This window comes from Choloepus didactylus, chromosome 3 (genome assembly GCF_015220235.1).
Source record: "Choloepus didactylus isolate mChoDid1 chromosome 3, mChoDid1.pri, whole genome shotgun sequence".
Taxonomy (NCBI): Eukaryota; Metazoa; Chordata; class Mammalia; order Pilosa; family Megalonychidae; genus Choloepus; species Choloepus didactylus.
Window position 1 is genome coordinate 4,501,298 of NC_051309.1, and position 20,010 is coordinate 4,521,307.

Here is a 20,010-nt window from a genome sequence, read left to right on the forward strand (position 1 = left end):
ACAGGGGCTTCTGGGGGCCCAGGACAAAGGCTGCCAATCGCACCCTTGGGGGCCTTGGTGAGATGAGGGAGCGAGGGCTCCCACCCCCTCCCCACCCGATGCTGGTCCATGATGGGCAATGTTCCAGCAGCTCTCACGTGGCCTCCGGGAGCCTCCAGGTCTTGACCTGCCCCTTGGGGAAAGTTTCCCCCCACCCCACCACACCCCACCCCACCCCCGGCTTGGCCCAGCAGTGGGCTGCAGAGGCCCCCAGGGGTCCCCAGGAAAGTGGCCACAGATGATTGAACTAGTCCCTGGTCCAGTGGCCTGAATACTTACAGGGGGTGGTCTCCCCTCCCTCCCCACTTCCCCTCCCTGGAAGAGGGAGCAAAGGTGGGGGGAGCCTGGAGAGCCCAGTGCTGACCTGGGGGTGGGGGCTCACCTCTCCAGGCAGGAGGCCCCCGGGGAGGGAGAAGGTGAGGGAGGGAAGCGAGGGAGGGGCAGGCTGGAGCCCTCACAGGCTGCTACCCAGAGCCCACTCCCCCACCAGGGGCAGACTGCTTTGGGGCTCAGCCAATGCCATGGAAGCTGCCCCTCCCTCATGGAGCTGGGTGGGCTCAGGTCTGCTGTCCAGGTGGGCACACACCTGCCAGGTGGCCAGCTCTCGAGCCCCACAGCTGCAGACAGACTCTGCTCACCTGTGGGACAGTGCCGGCTGGACACCTGGGGCCACAGCCCGGCCTCGTGGCCTGGGCCAGACCCCTCCCTGCTGGGACCTCAGCGCTCCCAATCCCTGAGCCATTGTCCTCGGCCACCTCTGGGAGGCACAAAGCTTTGTGGTCACTTCTGACTAAGTGGCGGGGCAGTGTGGAGGCTGCGACCCAGATGTGTGGGCACGGACCCCAGACCAGATGCCATAAACCCTAAGACTGGACAAGCCGCTTAGCCTGGGTTGGGGGGTGGGCTTACTGTGTAGAAGTTTATGGGAGGGGCTTGGATGTGCGCCCCACACTTGAGTGGCACGTTTCAAAATGCTGCCTGGCTTATGGCCCTGTCCTTCCAGAAGCATCCATGCCTTCCCCAGCCACTCTCCCAGGGGCACCCCCACCCAGGACAGGACACGTTCCTCTGACTTCCCCGCCTGAGGCTTCTTGACCTTGACCTTGATGGGGGTGGGTAGGGGGTGTTCAGACCACCCTCTCCCTGGGGACCAGCGGGGGGTGCCCATAGGGGAGGTTTCTCCTCCTCCCTGAGGGTCAGTCCCTGCCAGCCCTGCTGTGGGCACCCCTCACCCAGGCTTTGGGTGTTTTTCTGAGTAATGACACGTTTTAAAATCAAAGGCCTTTTAGATTGGTGGAATGGGTAAGTGTCAGCTTGTGTTACTTTCTAAGGCCCCGGGAGGAGGATTTGGTAAATCTCGCGCCCCCACACTGAGTAGGAAGGAAGCACCTGTACCCAGGGCCCCCCTCAGCCTGCCCTGGCAACGCACCCGGCAGTGTTAACTCTTTGCTGGGCCGCACGGCACCAAGGGTGAGGAGGTGGCCAGTTCCTCCCCCCTTCCCCTGTGCTACCAAACCCGGCGTTGACAGGCCATGGGGTGGGGGCATTGGGCAGCCAGGCCACCATTAGGAGGCTGGCCGCCATCGGGGACCTGAGTCCACGAGACCTCAGATGTCTGGGGCCGGGCCACAGTGGACAAGCTCGCAGGGGAAAGGCTCATGGTGCTCCTGAACCAGCGCAGACACTGTCTTCCAGGAGGTCAGGCTGGGAATCCCATCTCAGCCCTTCACCAGTCCAGGGACCCGAGCCCCTCAGCGGCCTTGGCGTGCCCACAGTGACACAGTCTCGACGCCCATCTCGGCGTCAGGGGGCAGGGAAGTTCGCCAGCGAGCAGGCGCTCCATGGAGGGCTGCGATCCTCTCCCCAGCTCACCGGTGGTCCCTGGGCCCTGCTCCTGGGATGCTGGCCCAAGGGAGCCCTCCCCCAAGACCCTGTCCCCGCCCCCCCTCCATGCACTTGAGCTGTCTTTAATCCATCCACCAAGTGATCCCAACCATGCTCGCACTTCACCCTGCGCTGGGTCCTGGGGAGACAGACCCCTCACACTCAGCTTGCCCTGGAGGAGCTCCCCCCAGCTCCCTCCCACCTCCACCCCCCACCACAGGGGCAGCCAGGAAGCCAGCGCTGCCCCTCTCGAGGATCCTGCCTGGTGGGCTCTCAGGCCCTGTGGGGAGTCTGATGGGGGCGAATGGCTCTCCACAGAGGGGCACATGCTGTGGCCCTCGGGGTGCAGGCCCCCTCCCGCTGGGCTAGTCGGTGGGGACCCAGGGCACAGGGAGGTAGGTGGAGGGGGTTTCGCGGGAGGAGTATTTGTTGGGGTATTGGGGGACCCAGTCCAGAGCTGACTCTCACGCCTCGGGCATCCTCTCATCTTGACCAGTGGCCAGCCAGGCCCTGGCACACAGTAGGTGCTCAATAAATGCTTCCTGTGTGATAAGATGCATGCATGCATCCCGAGTGCTTACTGATGGCAGGGGCTGGGTAGAAGTTGTGCCAATGTTGCTCTGGCCAGAACAGGGACAGACGCCCTGTGGCCAGGCCAGGGTCCGAGGGGAGGGGACTGGGGTGAGGGGGCCACGGGGAGGGGGCCGGGGGGCCGAGGGGAGGCGTCTGGGGGGAGGGGCCGCTGCCTGGGTGGGCTGGAAGGGGCTTTGCTAAGCAGAGAAGGAGGAGGAAGCCCTCAGGGGAAGGCCGGGCTGGGAAGGCTGGCAGCCCAGCGGGTAGCAGCTCCTGGGCAGGGACATCAGCATTTTAGCCACATTAGGGGGAAGGGGCTTTGGGGGAGGAGGCTGAGAACAGAGAGGGCCGGGAATGCCGGGCTCAGAGCCACTGCAGGGCTTTCTGCGGAACACAGGCCTGCTCTTTGCTGCGTTTTGGTGGAGGGTGCCCTACCAGGTCAGGGGGACAGGGACTTAGGGGCGCTCAGTCTCCCAAAGCCTCAGGAAGCAGCGTCCATGTTGCCAACGTGCCCTGGCTCCCGGCCTCTGGGCCTCCTAGCCTCCTTGTCTCCAGCCTCCTAGCCTCCTCTCTCACTACCCCCTCATCTGGGGGTGGGAGATCAGATGGCACGATGCGGGGTGACAAGAGGGTGCCCCAGCTCATAACCCCCCGGGCCATCACTGCTTTGGGGTCCGGGTCTGCCGGCCTGTCCAAAAGGGCTGGGGACTCGGGGAAAACAGCTCATGGTCTGAAAGGTCAAGGAAATGAGCTGAGCCAGCAAACTCTCCCTCCACGTTCCCCAAGGGCCTCGCTCTGCAGCTGCCGTGCCCTCCTGACCACCCCGAGCAAATGAGCAGTATGTCCTGGGAGCCCCTGGGCGCCGGCCCCAGCAGGCCCCTCTGCTTCCGAGTGTGCCCCGGGAAAGGCATCCGGAGTGGGCAGCACTGTGTCGGATCACTGCAGAGCAGCCAGCAGGCGTCCTGCCCACACCCGGGCATCTAGACCCACCTGGACACCTCGCCTGGCCGGGCCAGGGGGCAGCGGGCAAGCCCGAGAGGTCAGGATGCTCCGCCTGCCGGGTAATTAACAGTCAGCCTCGGGCTTGCGCAAAGGCTGCAATTTTCCCCTTTTCAGAGAATTGAGCATCCCCTTGAATAAAACGTTTATTGGCTCCTGAAGCTCTCAGAACATGACAGGATTTTGCAACACATTGACGTGCATATGGAAAGGATTTTTCAAATTAAGAAAAGACCATGAGCATAAAGCCAAAGAAAGTGCAGTGAGTATGTGAACCAAATTGGCTGACAGAGGGACAGAGAGTGTTCTAGAACACCCAGCCTGGACGCAACTTCATCTAAAGCAAATGCAGGTGGTACCCGGCACTCCCCTGGGGGATGGTGTAGGGTGGTCTTCTAGAGAACTCCATACAGGTTTTGGGGGAAGGCAACATAGGAAACAGTGCCATCTCTAATAAGCAACTTTGCCTCTTTTTAACTCCTGCACTTTCCAAGAGGACAGGGTATGCCTGTGCTTTTAGAATGGATCGAAGGTGGCAACAGCGGATTTTAACTTGGCAAGGGTGTGCTAGCATGGCGTCACGAGGCCCGGCTGGCCACACGCTTCTGCTGTCCCGGCGAAGCTCACGGGGAAGAGGAGAGGATTCAACTTGCAAGTTCAGGGTCTGAGCTCTGCAGTCGTGAGCCACACAGACCGAGCCTCCTCCCTAGGGGATTGCCCTGCTTTGCCGGCCACTGGGGAGCCCCAGGTGTGAGTGGCTTGTGGCCCAGAGGGGCCGAGCCCCTCACCCAGTCTCTCAGCCCAGAGCCGCGGGTTTTGATTGAGCCGGCTGGGTGGCGGCGGTAGGCTGTTTTGCTTTAAACTTTTTAAACTGCTTCCTGACCACAGGCCTATGGTTATAATTATTCCTGAAATGATTTATTTTACTTGAATTGTGCTTTGTAATTTAAAAACACTTCCAAATACATAATGTCGGGAGGGGTTGGAGAATCAGCCAAAAGCAGCCACAAGCAATATTCAGGCATTTGAAAAAGAATTTGTCCGACTGGCTATCGCGGGCACAGGACTGATACCAGCGTGTTGGTTGGCCACAGGGAGTGGGTTGAACGTTCGGTGTCTTTGAAGATGGAGCCTGGGGAAGGAAAGAGCCTCCGAGATCCGTTTCCCGCTGCCCCTGGCCCTCGGGGTATGAGGCCAGCGTGGGGGGCCCTGGGGCCTACACAGTAAAGAAAGCAGGAAATGAAGGGGGTTGTCCATTCATTCACTCGCTCACACACTCATTCATTCATTCAGCACACTGAAACTTAGGGAGCTATGACAGAAGGGCACTGCTTCCTGAACTCATCACCCCAGGAACAGCCCCCACCCCCGGGAACGGCTCCCCCGCAGTGACTTGACTGAGGATGACACTCGCTGCCCCAGGGGATTCTCTCCCTCCTTGGCAGTGGGCAGTGAGGGCTCTGGGGGTCCCGGGTGCTGGACAATCCCATGGCCATGATCAGGGGGCCCGGCGGTGGGCTTTGAGGGGAGGGCACGGGCTCCACTGGCCCTTGCAGCAGCTTCCCCGGGAAAGGCTCTGGGTGCAGGGATATGCGACACATCCTTCCCCACCCAGGATTCTGATTCCTCCTGGTAAACCAAAAGCTGCAGAGAGGATACAGGCACCTCCGTGTGCAAGCCAAGGTGCATCATAATAAACAGAAGTGGCATGGAGGTGGTCTTAACGCAGACTTCTCAGCAAGGCCGAAAGGGTTCGGTTACCCTGTCTGTGAACACAGCTGCCCGTACAGGGGACCTGCTGTCTGCCAGGCACCTGTGCAGGTATTTTCCCACCTACCACTTTGAAACATCGCAGCCATCCCAGAAGAAGGGTGAGGAAACAGGCTAGAGAGGAAGGCCACTGGCCTGGGGCCGCCCAGCAGCCACGTGGCCGAGCACGGAGCTGCCCCGTGCCGTCTGTCCACGCCAACGGCTCCCCACCCCTCCCTCCTCCCTGCTGAAGCCAGGCTACCACTCTGGGGTCCCAGTGGCATTTCCACTGCATGGCCAGTGCCCCATCCATGGGACTGCTCACGATGGGGGTGGGGGGTGGCAGGGGGACCCGCTGGGTCCCCAGTCCTCCGCTGCAGGCAGAAGTCAGCCTCCATGTCCAGAGAGCACTGGGGGCAGACGCTGGGGACGGGCCGGCCATTACCTCTCTGTCAGCCAGGTGCTTGCTCAGGGTGCCACAGTGAGCATCAGGGCTGATGCGGAAAGTCGAGCCGAAAATTCTCCAACATGCACCTGTGCTCTAGAGGTTTGGAAGGTTCTAGACTCCCAGACTTGCACACAGGCTGCAGCCCTGACACTAGCTGAGTGACTCTGTGCAATCTCCCTGGCCTCAGGATCCTCTTCTCTAAAGGGGGGTAACAGCGCTGACCCCTTGGGATAGTGGTCAGATCAAGCGAGATAACTGCCAGACACACAGTGTGCGCCCAGTGACGGCAGCCATCACCGTGGTCACTGGTGCAAAGGCCTTGGCCCACCATCCCCTCATCAGGCTGCTCCCAACTACCCAGGTTGGGCAACTGTCAGTGGGACAGATTTTCTCAGCAAGCTCCCCAGGCACTGCTGTCACTTCCATCCTATAAACGAAGATACGCAGCTCAGAGACGGCAAGCAGTGTCTCCATGGTCACACAGCAAATAAATATCAGATGGGGAATGGGCTGTACCGAGGACGGGAGGGGATAGTGAGTGGGTGGGGGGGATTGTCTTCTGGGCTCAGGCAGCCTCTCCCTTAGGGCCTTTGATTCTGTCCCTCCTGCTGTCTGCTGAGGTGGGCGCAGTGGGGTGGGGATAGGGCCTAAGAGAGCTGCTCACCACCACACCTCCACATCTGCCCATGCCAGCCCTCCTAGCTCCCAGCTCCCAGCTCCCCGCTGGCCAAGGGGACACAGGAGGGCATGGCTTCCCCACCAGCCTCACGATCCCAGGATGTCCCACCTCACTCAGACCTCTCCCCACTGCGATTTACAAAGCGGGGTCTGGTCACCCATCCATTTGGAGACCACCCTTAGCACCCACAAGACCAGGAGGTTCTGGGGTTCAGGAGCAGCTGTGACTGGGCCTCTGTCCTCCTGGAGGAGACAGAGAGGTCAATGGGCCACGATATACGCTGCAGTGAGCTGAGCCAGAGGACAGGGAGCCAGAGGGACCCCGGGTCCAGAAAAGGGGCAGCTGCAGGCCAAGAGTGGGGGCTGGGACTCGGGTCCTGGGGGACACGGCCACAGCTCTGCCTACCCCAGACTGGTGGTGAGGTTCCAATGAAATGATAGTCAGGAAAGGACTATCCACACCCCATTTTATGGCTACATTTTATCCTCCATATTTTATCTTCCATATTTTATCCTTGGGATTTTTCATAAGGGTCTCAGGGATGTGAGCCAAAGAGAAGAGAAATAACACAAGCTGCCTGAGTCACAGGCTGCAAAGCTAAGCATTCTGGCTGTTTCTGGCCTCCTTGCACACACATGTGCACTCATGCAATGTGCACACACAGGCTCACACCCACACACACTCTCTGGTCAATGCACATGAAATGAAAATTAAAATATGACCCATGAATCAACATATTATTGTGGTGAGTAAGCCAGGCTTGTTCATTACTCATTTGCAAATTTAAAAAATAAATGCTGGAGCTAAGTCCACGGGCCGATGCTCTCAAAAGTCCAGCACCCACCTCTACACACTCAGACACACACATATGGGCACACACACATGACACACACGCCCCACATGTACATACAGTGCATATGTGTGCAGGCATACACACTCATACATGCACACACATGTACGCATGCACAGACGCACACAGTCATGCCACAGAGATAAACAGCAGGCTCGCGGGAGCAGCACGCTGCCGTTCCCTCTGTCTACAGGGGCACCCGCGCAGTTTCCTAAGAACCTGAGGCCTCCTCCAGGTCCCAGGTGAGGAAGGACAGGGCCTGTGGCCCTTGGGAATCTCAGCTCAGTGTCCCCGAGCCAGACGGCATCAGCGGTAAGAGCAGTGTGACTCCGTCCTGAACGCCAACCCTGAAGGGCATTCGGAGGGGACGTGCCAGGGGAGGAGAGACCTCTGCTCCATGCAGTGCAGACGCTCCAGGAGCCTCCCGGCTTAATGGAAAACATCACATCCCCTGCTGACCACAGCCAGGAAACCCGAACACAACCGAGCAGACCGACAGCCTTCCTGGATGGATGCACTGAGTTTGGGCAGAGGAGGACACAGACCCCTCTGAGCCTACAGTGGGGAGCGATAGCCCACCTTCACTGGCACATACGGGGCTGGGGGCCTGGTGCTGCTGAGAAGGGGGAGAGCACTGGAGCAGGAGTCCAGATGCAATTGGGAACCATCCGTCACCCACTAGAACATAGGCCTTGGGCAAGTCACATGGCGTAGCTGGTCCCCAGCACCTCCCTCTACCAAAGGGGGCGCATGCCCTTCCTTGCCCCCTTCCAGGTTGCTGGGGGGTAGCGGGGTGCTGCAGGGTGCTCGGTGCACACAGCAAACTCCAGCTGGCAGGCCCCTCTCCAGATCCACTCAGCTCTGCATCTTCTGCACCAGCAGCACCTCAGAGCAAAGCAGGGTGGTGGGCTGTGCTGCTTGACCTCCTCTCCTCCCCGCCTCAGACCCCCCAGGCAAAGCTGCCACCGTCCCATCCTACACGTGAGAAAACAGAGTGCCCGCCTGGAGAAGGTCGGAGCCAGGCAGCAAGCCGGGGTATGTGCTCTGAGCCTGGGGTCACGCCCGTGGCACCGGGAGCAGCCCCAGGGAGAACCTTGCAAAGCCCAGGAGCCGCCGCCCCCCAGGCTCAGGGCCGCCCCCTGGGAGAGGAGTCCTGGCTGGGTTGGCCCAGGCCCATGAGGCTGAGAAGCCTCAGCGACCCCGAGGGGGTGCTCTGTCAGGGTGTTGTGCTGTGGGCCCAAGACAGGGGGTGTGGAGACCATCCCGGGCACGGGCCCATGCAGGGACCCCACCCAGGGAGCCCACAGGCACCAGCACTGAGACGACAGTGCACAGTGCTCCCTCAGACAGCGGCCTCCCCGGTTGCCTATGTGCTCCTCCGGGCCTGGCCTGGACTGCTGCGTGCTCTGGCCAGGGTTGCCAGGGAAAGGGGCTGAAGGAGCAAAGAGCCCTGCCTGGCCCACCCCCCAGAATCCCCGAATCCAGGCCAGCAGATCTGATTCTGGGGCCCGGCCCCACCTCCGTAAAGGCCATTCCCTGATTTAGAGGACAGGCCATGGCCCTGGTGACCTCCATCCCAGGGTCTTTGAGAGGAGCTGGGGTGAGCGGTGCACCCAGCCAGGTGCCTCAGGTGTGGAGGAGGTGTCTGCAGAGGCCTGCCCGACCCAGGCCCTGGCAAGCCCCCTGGTGGTTCCCATGGAGGGGACCGACCGCCAGGACCCAACTGGTCATGATATATGGGGCAAAGCACACAGCGAAGGACCCGATGGAGATGTTTGTCTTTTTGGTGGCCCCTGGGGTGCAGTTTCTGCCCACTGAGGCAGAGGGAAAAGGGGGGCCCACTGGTCAGAGGGTGGAGGGTGGGTCGGGGGCATGGTGCAGGTGCAAGGGGGACGTTCAGGCTTGGGAGCCTGGGAAGACAGGGATACAGGACAAGAGACAGAGGAATCCATGGAAAGACATAAACAAAAAGGTGAAATAAGGCGGCACAGAGGGCAGGAATGAGGGGCCAACTGCTTCCCTCTTTCCCTCCAGGGCCTCTCACCCCATCTCCCACCCCCGGTTCCTCCGCTCTTCCTTGAACTCCATCTGTCCCCTCTGTGCAGGGGGATCTGAGTCAGATGTGCAGCTTGGCTAGGATTCCCAGCCAGAGAGAACCCCCCTGGGCCTGTCCACCCCCAGGATTGCTGGGTGGGAGCCCTGTGCACGGGGGAACACCAGGGGACATGGGGAAGGGGTGGGGCCAAGCCTCACAATGACACTGGCTGGAAATTCAGTGGCCAAACGCATCATGCCAAGCAGTGAGCCCCGTGTGGCAGACCCTCCCTACGACATGGGGCCCCAGGCTGGGGCAAAGGCGCTGGGGCAGAAAGGGTGAGGATGTGCAGAAGAGACCCACATGCACCAGGAGGTGGGTAGCAGAAACTGCCCCCCTGCCCCCCCCCACACACACAGCAGGAACACGGAGAACCCGCATCCCCACAGCGACCTCACAGCCCTGCACACCAGTTCCCTCCGCTAGGAGCACGTGCACGCTCCAGGGGCCCATGCAAACGCTGAGAAGTACTTGGCGCCCCCGGCTCCCCGACGCGCAGAGGGGTGTGCGGGAAGTTGATGTGGAGACCCTGTGGGCAGCCGGCCAGGGAAGCCCCCACAGGCTGCGAGCGAAGGCCGAGGCCAGGGCGCCGGCGCCCCAGGCCCCTGCGAGCCAACGCCCTGGAGAGCGAGGCGCAGGTACAGCTCCCCGGGCTGGGCGGGAGCGCGGGCCGGCTACCGGGGGTGCAGGTGGATGAGCAGCACGAGCGCCTGCGTGGTGGCGTCGATGCGACAGCAGGGGCCGCGCCCACCCGCAGCTCCTTGAGCGAGGTGAGGCGGAGCATGGCGAGCGCGGGTGCGGAGCCGGCGGCGAGGAGGGCGGCGGTGAAGGCGGTGGAGCGCGGCGCTCCGGCCCTGGCGGTCAGCTTAGCGAGCAGGATGCCAAGGCGCCGCCGTAGCGAGCCACGAGCAGGCGAACGCGGCGACGGTCCCCGGGCCTAGGCTAGCGGCAGGCGGACACCGCCGGGTCGCAGGCGCCGGCCGCAGCGCCCCGAGCAGCCCACGACCAGCTACGGGTAGGTGCTCAGCGCCGCGGGGGACGCCAGGAGTGGTCCGGGAAGCCCACGACTTGGTCGGCGCCGGGCCCCGACGGCGGCCGCCCGCGCAGCACGCCGAGCGCAGTGACAGGCAGGTGGAGCGCGGCCAGCAGCAGGTGGCCCCGAGTCAGGCGCACCGGGGAGAGGCGCGCGCACGCAGCACTCGCGCTTGGGACAGCGGCGCCACGGCCGGTACCAGCGCAGCAGCCGGGCCAGGGGCGCCCTGGCTGGCGCCTGGGCCGGCGGGGCCCGGCGCTCTCGTGGTTCGGCTGCGGGCGGGCCGGGGAGAGCTCGCCAGGCGCCCGCGGAGTCCCGGGGTGCCAGAGCCGTGGGCGGGACCCGGGCGCGCTGGGCAGGCGGAGCGCGGCCGCGGAGGCCCTCGGGGTTGAGCGCCGGGCGTGGCGCTGTCCAGGGTGCTGAGCGCTCTCGCCGGCCCCGCGCCGGGCGTCCTGAGGACCCGCTGACTGCCGGCCACCGCCGGTGCCACGCGGGAAACGAAGCGGGAGAGCGCGCGCGCCCACGGACGGAGATGTCCCTGATGCCGCCTTCTCTCTCCTTCCCTCCTGGCGCTGTGGCAGGAGGGAAACCCGGGCCCCTCTGCCTCCCACTGGGTCAGTCCTTGCCTTGGTCACACCCTCTCCGCCTGAGCCTCCTGCTGGTGACTCGGACCGGTTGAGATCAGCCGGATCGCAGCAGCGGGATCGCCGGGCCCCGCCTCCTCACAGGCATCGCCTCCGGCCGTGCTCCTCTCCCTCCCCAGGCCCTGACACCAAATGGGAGTAGTCGGATGGTTTGGGGGAGGTGATGAGACACAGATGTGGGTGAGGGGAGCTGTGTAGGGATGGCAGGAGGAGAAGAAACAGAAGCGCCACGGGCAGGGAGCTGAGGAGGTGCAGACTGGATTCATTCCCTCATCCCCGGTGCCCACCTCCGGGCAGGACCCAGACAGATGCTTGCTGGACCAAGAAGAGCCACAGGAAGTGGAAACAGGGGTGGGCAAGGAATAGGGAAAGGAGGGCGTTTTTGTATTGGATAGAAATATACCAAACTGTCAGCCGGCGTCACCTGGGGCTGAGAAGATTATGAGTTTTTTGGGTTTTTTTTCTCCTCTTTCTTTTTACTTTCCTATAACTTCCATATTCTCTGGGCTGCTTTGAAATCAAGGAAATAATTCAACAAAGATCGGCATTCAAGTCCTCCTTTAAAACTCAGCAACATTGTTCCTTCCAGACCTTGGTTTCTGCTGCTGCGGCTGGCTGTGGTTTTCTAGCTTTGGGGCATCTTAAGTTTTGTGAGATCTTAGTAGAAACCGACTTCTTGGAAGGGAGAGGAGAGAGTGTGTGAGGGAGAAAGATGGAGGGGGGAGGGAGGGGGAGGGAGAGGGAGAGAAAGAAGGAGAGGGAATTCCTTAAAATAGCAGAAGGGTAAGAAAGTATTGAAGTCAGTGAGATCATCTGTTCTCACCAGTAATCTCCACCTCTTCGCTGAAGCACATTCCTATTAATTTCTCAGTGAGCCGGTGCAGAGCGGGACCTGCGAGTGCCAGGATGAGCAGACCCAGCAGGGTGGAGATGGGGTGTGGACCAGATGTGGGACTTGACCCCCTGCCTGACCCATGGGATGGAGGCCAAGACAGAGGGAGGCCCAGGCTCCTGGAGGAGCTGGGGGCAGAGCCTGACCCAGCCAGTGTGTCCCCAGAGCAAGGGGATTTCAAGGACAAGAGTCAGGCCAAAGAGGGACAAAGCAAGAGACACTTAGAGCCTAAAGAGGGAGGTCAGAAGGGTCTGGTGGGATACGACGCTCCGGAGGTGGTGAATGGGGCGGGCCCTGAAGAGCCAGGGCCAGGCTAGGTGAGCCCAGGCTTGGGCTCCCGCTGCTGAGGGTCCCCCGAAGGGACCGGTCAGCTCTGCATGGGAACCCACCCTGTGTGAAGGTTCCCCCAGGAGGGTGAGGGACGGGGGAGAGCCATCAGAAGAGTCCACAAGGGGCCCTGGTGCAGTGGCTGGAGTTCAGCAAAGCGTCCTGGAGACCCCTGCCTGCGCCACCCCCATTCATCCTCAGAAGGGCAGCCCTGCTGCCAGGAGAGCCCATGGATCCTCCCAGCCCAGTTCCACTCCCTGGAGCACTCGCAATCTGGGAAAGCTGTTCCCAGAGGCACCTGAGAACAGTCAGCAGCTGACGCTCTGGGGGCCGCTCTGACCCCTCAAGGGGACATGTCCTGGCCCTGCCTCCTGCTTTCCCCCTCCCCAACCCACATAAGAAAGGAGATGGAGCCTCCTTCCTAGACAGTGGGATGGAAAGATTCCTGCTGGGTGGGCTCCCCAAGCCAGCATTGAGGGGTGCCCTTTGCCATCAACACCCGGAAACTGCAAGGGGCTAAGGAAGGGTTCCAGAAAGACATGTTCTTAATCTAAATCCATTCCTGGGAGTGTGAACCCATGGTAAGTAGGACTCTTTGAAGATATTTTGATTTAAAGTCTGGCCCAATGGAATAGACTGGGTCGTAATCTTATTCCTGGAGGCTTTAGGGAGACAAAGCCACGGGAGGGGTGGGGTGCAGAAGCTGGAAGTCAACCGAACCCAAAAGAGAAAGGAGAGAACATGCCATGTGACAGGAAAGCCAAGGAACCCCAAAGACTGCCGGCCCTCCAGACCACGACCGACTCCGGGAGGAAGCCAGTTTTCTAGCCTCTGAAACTGTGAGCCAAGATATACCCACTATGCCAGTTCGAATGTATTGTGTCCCCCAGAAAAAGCCGTATCTTTGATGCAATCTTGTGAGGCAGATGTGTCAGTGCTAATTAGATTGGAATCCTTTGAGTGTTTCCATGGAGATCTGATCCACCCAAATGTAGGTGATAACTCTGAATGGATGATTTCCATGGAGGTGCGGCCCCACCCATTCATCATGGGCCTTGATTAGTTTACTGGAGCACTATGTAAGCTCAGACAGAAGGAGCGAGCTTGCTACAGCCAAGAGGGACACTTTGAAGAACGCTGAGAGAAGCTGAGAGAGTAGCTGCAGATGAGAGACAGTTTGAAGATGGCCATTGAAAGCTCCGGAGAAGCTAAGAGAGGACAAACATCCCAAGAGCAACTCAGAGTGACATTTTTGAGGAACTGCAACCTAGAGAGGAACGTCTCTAGGAGAGAAATGGGAGAAAGCCATTTTGAAACCAGAACTTTGGAGCAGCTGCCAGCCATGTGCCTTCCCAGCTAACAGAGATTTTCCGGACACCATTGGCCATCCTCCAGTGAAGGTACCCGATTGTTGATGCCTTACCTTGGACACTTTATGGCCTTAAGACTGTAACTGTGTAACCAAATAAACCCCCTTTATAAAAGCCAATCCATTTCTGGTATTTTGCATTCCAGCAGCTTTAGCAAACTAGAACACCCACATTTTAAGCCAATGCAGTAGGTGGTATTTGTTTTAGCAGCTGGGAAAGTAAGACAGGACTGTTCGGACCTGGGCTCAGATTCTGGCTCAGTCCCTTCCCAGGCGTGGCCTCAGACTGCAGAGCCGCAGTTTCCTGGTCTATAAAATGAGAACAGGGCTCCTCCCCTGCAGGGTCTCTGTGACGATCAAAAGAGGCCATGCGTGCAGCTGCCTGTCCACACTCATCATCCAGAAACACTGACATGCTCCACGGTGCACAGACAGCGGAGCTGGGGTGGACGTGTTAACCAGGAGTCTAGGGGACAGGAAACTTGCAGTCTCCTGCCCTGCATTCATTCCACAGGTGTCAGCACCTCCGATGCCCCAGGGCCGAACCAGGGATGTGAGGACAGCGAGCGCCCTTCCCGCCTAGTGTGCCACCAGGGGAGGGGAGACACTGGGGCTCAGAGGAGGGGCACTGGCCACAACCAGCACAGTCAAGAACAGCCTCAGGTGGGCTTTGAAGTCAGAAGGACGAGGGTTCAAATCCCCCTCTCCCCGCGGCCTCGACAATTGTGGCCCTGGCAAGTCCCGCACCCATTCTGAGCGTTGCTCATCCTTGTGGGAGGAACAACCTCGTGCCGTGCATTGGGGCTGAGTGGGATCCTGCACGTACACCCAGCCCAGCCCAGACACAGGAAGCATTACATACGCCAGAAGAAACGTTCAATTATCATTCCGGCCAAGGGAGGGGAGTTGGAGCCGAATCTTTAAATAGGCATCAGGTGAGCTGAGGAGGCTGGTGTTTGCAGACAAGGAGGTCAGGTCCAGTGAGGGGCCGTGCTGGGCCCAGGATTTGGGATGGCAACGGCTTTAGAGCAGAACCCCACACTGCCTCGTGTCCTGAGCATAAAAGCCAGAACCAGAGACAGGATTTTCACCCTTAAACCCCTCCTGGCAGCTATCTGGCCTGGGGGAAAGTTCTGATCCCCAGCCTCAGTCTCCCCATCTGTAAAAGGGGTGGCAATGCCCTGTGGAGCCATTGTGTTGGTTCTTGCAAAGCCTGGCTGATGGAGGTCAGTCCACAACAAGCGGCTGCCCCTGCCCCCTGCCCCCTGCCCCTTCCTGCCTCACCCCAGGGGAAGGGGCTGTTGGACCATCGCAGTGCCGAGCACGAGGCAGGCAGCTTGGGGCCGGGTGGGTGAGACTCGTGCCCACAGATGACCAGGGCCTCTGCAGAAGTGACGGGGGAAAGGAACCAGCTCATGCAGTCTCGTCAGTTCATAACCAAGGGACCCACGCCCATCACCCATAATGGCTGCCACGTCTCCTTCCTCCTCTAGAAGTGCTCCCAGGTCACTTGGAGGACATGTGTTGCCCATTCCAGAAAATTCCTTCAGGCCACCTGAGCAAGTGTATCTCCCTCCGGACCCACTGGCCAAGCCCAGTCCTCGTGGCTCTGATTCCACCGAACGTGTTCCTGGAGCAACTGCCAAGTGCAAGGCCCCGAGGGCATGGGGAGGGGGAGCTCCCCATGGAATGAGCTGGGAAGACTTCTGGCACCCATGTCATCAGAGGCAACGTTGTGCTCCTGCATCCGGTCCCCCCACCAGGATGAAGGCTGCTTTCTGCGGACGCCTCCAAGCAGAGCACACACTGCATCTGTGAGTCTCCCCATTCAGGGCTAAGGGAATCTGGTCTGAAGTTTGATGGCCTGTGCAAAGCCAGGGTGCCCCCCCCCCCAGCAACCCCCGACCTGCCCAGAGCAGATGGGGACTGATGGCCACGTGGCCGACTCAGAGCCAGACAGAAATAGGCACCGTGGCCGGCCGGAGAGCCTGACACCCCCAACCCCATGTACCCTGGCTCCCTGCGTCAGAAAGCAGGACCCCTTGCTCAAGCTGGGTCCATCTAGTATAGATAAATATTCCATTTGTTCACTCATACATTCATCCAGGAAACAGCCAGTGCGGGTCTGAGGTCTCAGATGGGTTGAGGTGATGTCGGTCCTCTGGGGATTCGCAATTTAGGTCCTAAACGGACTGTGCTCCATAAACACTCAAGATGCCATTGCCTAAGGCAGGCGCTTTACCTGGAGTGTGCCGGGCACGGTGGGCCCACGCGAGAAGCTGGCTGCGGCGTGCACACGGCGGAGGCCCCGGCCAGGCACCACGTGCTTGGAGCACAGCCTGGGGCCCGCGTCTACGTGGGGCTCGCAGTGTACACTTCGTGTGTGCAGCACACGTCTCTGTTGAGGACTTGGGATGGGATGACCCAGAAAAACCTGGGCTGGAACTCAGGTCCACTGATTCCAAGCTCAGTGACGCTTTTCAACAGAATCGACATGAAGTTTGCTGTAGCCCCCCAACCCCACCCCGACAGTGTTCCCTCACGCCCTCCACTGCATCCAGAATGAGCCTTGCACCCCAAGGTGCCTGGTTCACCCATGATGAGCCACCAAGGGCAAGGGCAGCCCCCCACCTTCAACAAAATGTGTCTCCAGAGATCATGAGAATCAGTAACTCATAGTTCATAGTTTGGTTTTAATGATGACAGTTAGAGCCAGGGCTGGCCGGAGGGGGCTTGGCACACATCCCCTTGTCCACTTGCCCGGCTGCCCAGTGAGCTGTGGGTCCTCCTGCCCGGGTCCCCCTGACCACACCTGCTCAGCCACTGCACACATATGGTGACCAGACAAAGGTGCAGGAGAAACCATTTTTACAATCCCTGAGAGTTTAGCCGGCAGCTCACCTGCTCATGCCCTCTGATGTGGCGTGCACACGCCTGGGTGGGAAGGGCTCGCCCCACTTTGCCACCAGAGAAACTGAGACCCAGAGGGTCTCACCTGAGACTGCACAGCTGGCAAGAGCCAGAGCGCCTGGGCGCCGAGCCCCAGCCCCTGCCCCCGGGCGCCAGCTGGCTGCAGGGCCCTGCCCTCTCCTCCCCATCGCCGCAGCCAGACTTCCGGGAATTCTACTTGCTGAACTGCAAGCCACGTTTCCTGGAGGGAACTCAAACCCCCTGTCGCTTTGTGCAACCCAGAACCCACTTATCATTTCTGCTTCAGCCACCGATGAACATCACCCCAAACTTCCGAAAGCCTTTGTCTGAGGGGCGCGGGAGCTGCCCCAGGCGAGAGGCCTTGATAACTGACCAGAACAGGGCACGGGAAGCAGAGATGGGTAATTAAAGCCCTGAGTAGGATAAACACATGAGTCAAACCGAGCTTCACTCTGCGGTGGTGACTCAGGGTCAGCCTGGGAGACGCGCGCTGCCAGCATCCGGAGCCAGGCATCTGACAGAGCAAGTCCAGCTCTGGCTGGGCCACTTGGTCACCGTGTGACTTGGACAAGCCACATCCTCTCTCTGAGCCTTGGTTTCCTCATCTGAAAAATGGCAAGAGCTGCCATCTCCTGAGTGTTCTCGCAGAGGAGCAATGAGATCAGACAAAGTAAAAGCAGCTGTCACTGAGCATACAGCAGGTGCCAACTAGATGTCGGTGCCCTCCCCCTCCCCAAGCCCTGAGTGTGGAAAGGGGAGGGGGAGTTTTCACCAGCAGATTCCGGAACGGCCATGCCCTGTCTCTGCAGTGGGGCAAGGAGAGGGGATTACAACATGGAAGGGGAGTGTGGACGGGGGTGGTGCACAGCACCCAGTCCCTCGGCCAGCCACCCCCCAGGATGGAGTGAACCCCACTCTGGCCACCTCCGAGCTGGGCACTGGGGGCACAGCACCTGTTCCCTTGCATAGCCCCACGAAGCAGGAAGACGAGGACAGAAGCAGGAACAGGGCTCCCCAAAGCAGTGTAAGCAGTTGGCAGCCACTGCCAGGAGAGCAGAGGGGAGAAATCCGTGCCCCTGTGGAGGTGATGGCAAAATTGCAGGACGGGTAGGACTTTGCAGGCAGAGGGAGAGCAGGGTGCAGGATGCAGGCAGTGGCAAGCAGCAGTGGGACAGGAGGGGAAAGGGAGGGGGCTGTGGGGGGCAGCAGGGCCACCCCGGAGGGAGAGCCTGAGACCCACACAGACACGGCTTGGCTTCAGGCTGGAGGCTGTTGGCAACTTTTCAGCAGGAAGCAAGCACTTGGGGCACACCACAAGGTACGAGGGAAGGACGGTGACCAGGCCTGAAGACCCTGCCTGGAACCCAGGCTAGAGAGGCCTGGTTCAGCTCACAGGGGGGTTGGAAATTAGAATTGAGGCATCAGTGAAATAACTAAATATCTTTAGATACCACTTTGGAAAACCCTGCAGCCCTGAGCCCACATCAAACAGACTGACTCAGGCCAGAGCCAGGTTTGCTTAGCTGCGTTAACATCCATCATTTATTACTCAATAAATATTTACTGAGGGGCCCAGGAAGGCTGGGGGCTCCTAGGGAAAGCCCCAGGCCTGTGCCCAGTGAGCTGGACTGCACCCAGGGCCCTGGGCGCCTCGGGCCCCTCTCCACACTGCCCCTTCCCCAGGAGGAGCCTGCACCCCTGCAGCAGCCGAGCCCCTGAGAAGCCTGGCCCGGCAGAGGTGCTGGCCTTGCACACCTCTCAACTCTGCGATCAGTAATCTCGTGCAGGGAGCTTGAAATAGGCTGGGGTGGGGGGGTGCTTATGCCATGGAAGTTGGCAAACATGACAAACCAGGGCCTCTCTGTGGTCCTGGGGAGCTGGTTGTGCAACATTTACCAGCACGGTGCTGACCGGGAGAGGCAACTGCCCACCAGGGCCTGCGCTGAGCTGCCGCTGACGGCTCGGCCCCATGCAGCCCTGCGCCAGGAGGGGCCGGCAGGGAGGACGAGGCTGGGACCACAGGGAGGCTCTCGTGTCCGCTGTCACAGGTGAGCCTTTGAGATTGACTGTTGTCCATCAAGTGCCAGAACGGATGCCCATGTCTGCTGGTCCAGGAGAGGAGGGCTGGGCATCAGCCCTTGGGCCCATGGGGGGTCCTGTCCCCAAGAGCTGGCTCTCTGCCAGCTGACCGCCCACCCCTGCCTGCTTTCTGACTTGTTGCCCTCCTGGCATAGCGTGTGCCTCTGTGGAGGGCTCCAGGTCCCAACCTGCAGCAGCATAAGGTGGTGGGGGCATCCCTGGACTTGGAGCCAGAAGACACAGCTTGCGGGTCTCTGGGAGCTCAGTGTGCCGCTTTGCCTCACTGAGCCTCAGTTTCCTAATCTGTGGAATGGGTTGATGACACTACTCACACAGTGTTCTCTAGAGCAACTGTTCACTGCCGTGCGACTCTCCCCCTCATCCCATAGCTTGGGGCTGGCCGGGGGGCCTGGGCTAGCGTGGGTCCTGGTGCCGAGCTGCGCCCCCCAGGGCTGGACGTGGCTCCACAGTCGGGAGGACTGAATTCTGCGGAAGGCTCTGGCCAGCTTCCCGGAAGGGGCCGGGTGGCTCAGGGACGGGCAGCACGGGGCGGGAGCAGGGAGGTGGCCATCAGCATTGCAATTCTAACAGCCTTTCCCCGGTGTAAAGCCCAGGCCGCCCCCAGTTCCTCCTGGGCCCCTGAATCCTTCCCTGAAAATTGGGAACAAGGAGATGCTTCATCCCGATCCCTCAGGGGCAAACCGAGGCTGAGCGAGAGGGAGGGGCTGGCAGCGTGGCAGGGCGAGGAGTTTGCGGGGCCAGCTCGTGCAGCCTGTCCCGGCCGCTGCCCCTTCCAGGAAGCCCAGCTCTGGCCCCTCGCAATTATTCTTCATTATTGCCACATTCTGCTGCCAGCCAGTAAGCCCGTCCTGGGGACTGAGCAGCCCTGGGTCCACAGCAACACATCCAAGAGACGCGGCTGCGGCCTCCAGATCCTACAGCCCTGCGGGGGCCATGAACAGACCCCGTGCGCAGGGAGACAAGGGTTGGGGGGGGCTGGTGAAGACGAAGGGATAGTGTCCCAGGAGAGGGAGCTGAGGTGTCGGGGGGCAGGGGCTTGCGCCAGAGCCCAAAGCACCCCTCAGAGGGCATGTGTGCGAAGTGGGACTTGGGGACTTGATCCCAAAGCAGGTCTTTAGAAGGCTCCCTCTGGTGCCAGGTAGGGGACACTGGTGAGTGTGTGTGTGTGTGTGTGTGTGTGTGTGTGTGTGTAGGGGAGCCCCGAGGCTGGTGGGGACCTGCTGCGTTTTTCTGGTGAGAAGCCAACAAGCACCCGAGCCTGGGAGCTGGCGGGGGCGGAGGGGTGGGGGTAGGTGATCACCCATTCCATTTCACAGATGAGAAAACTGAGGCAAGAAAGCCCACCACCACCACCACCAAGTTTGGCTTCCTTTTGATCATCTTTGGGTGGGTCATTTC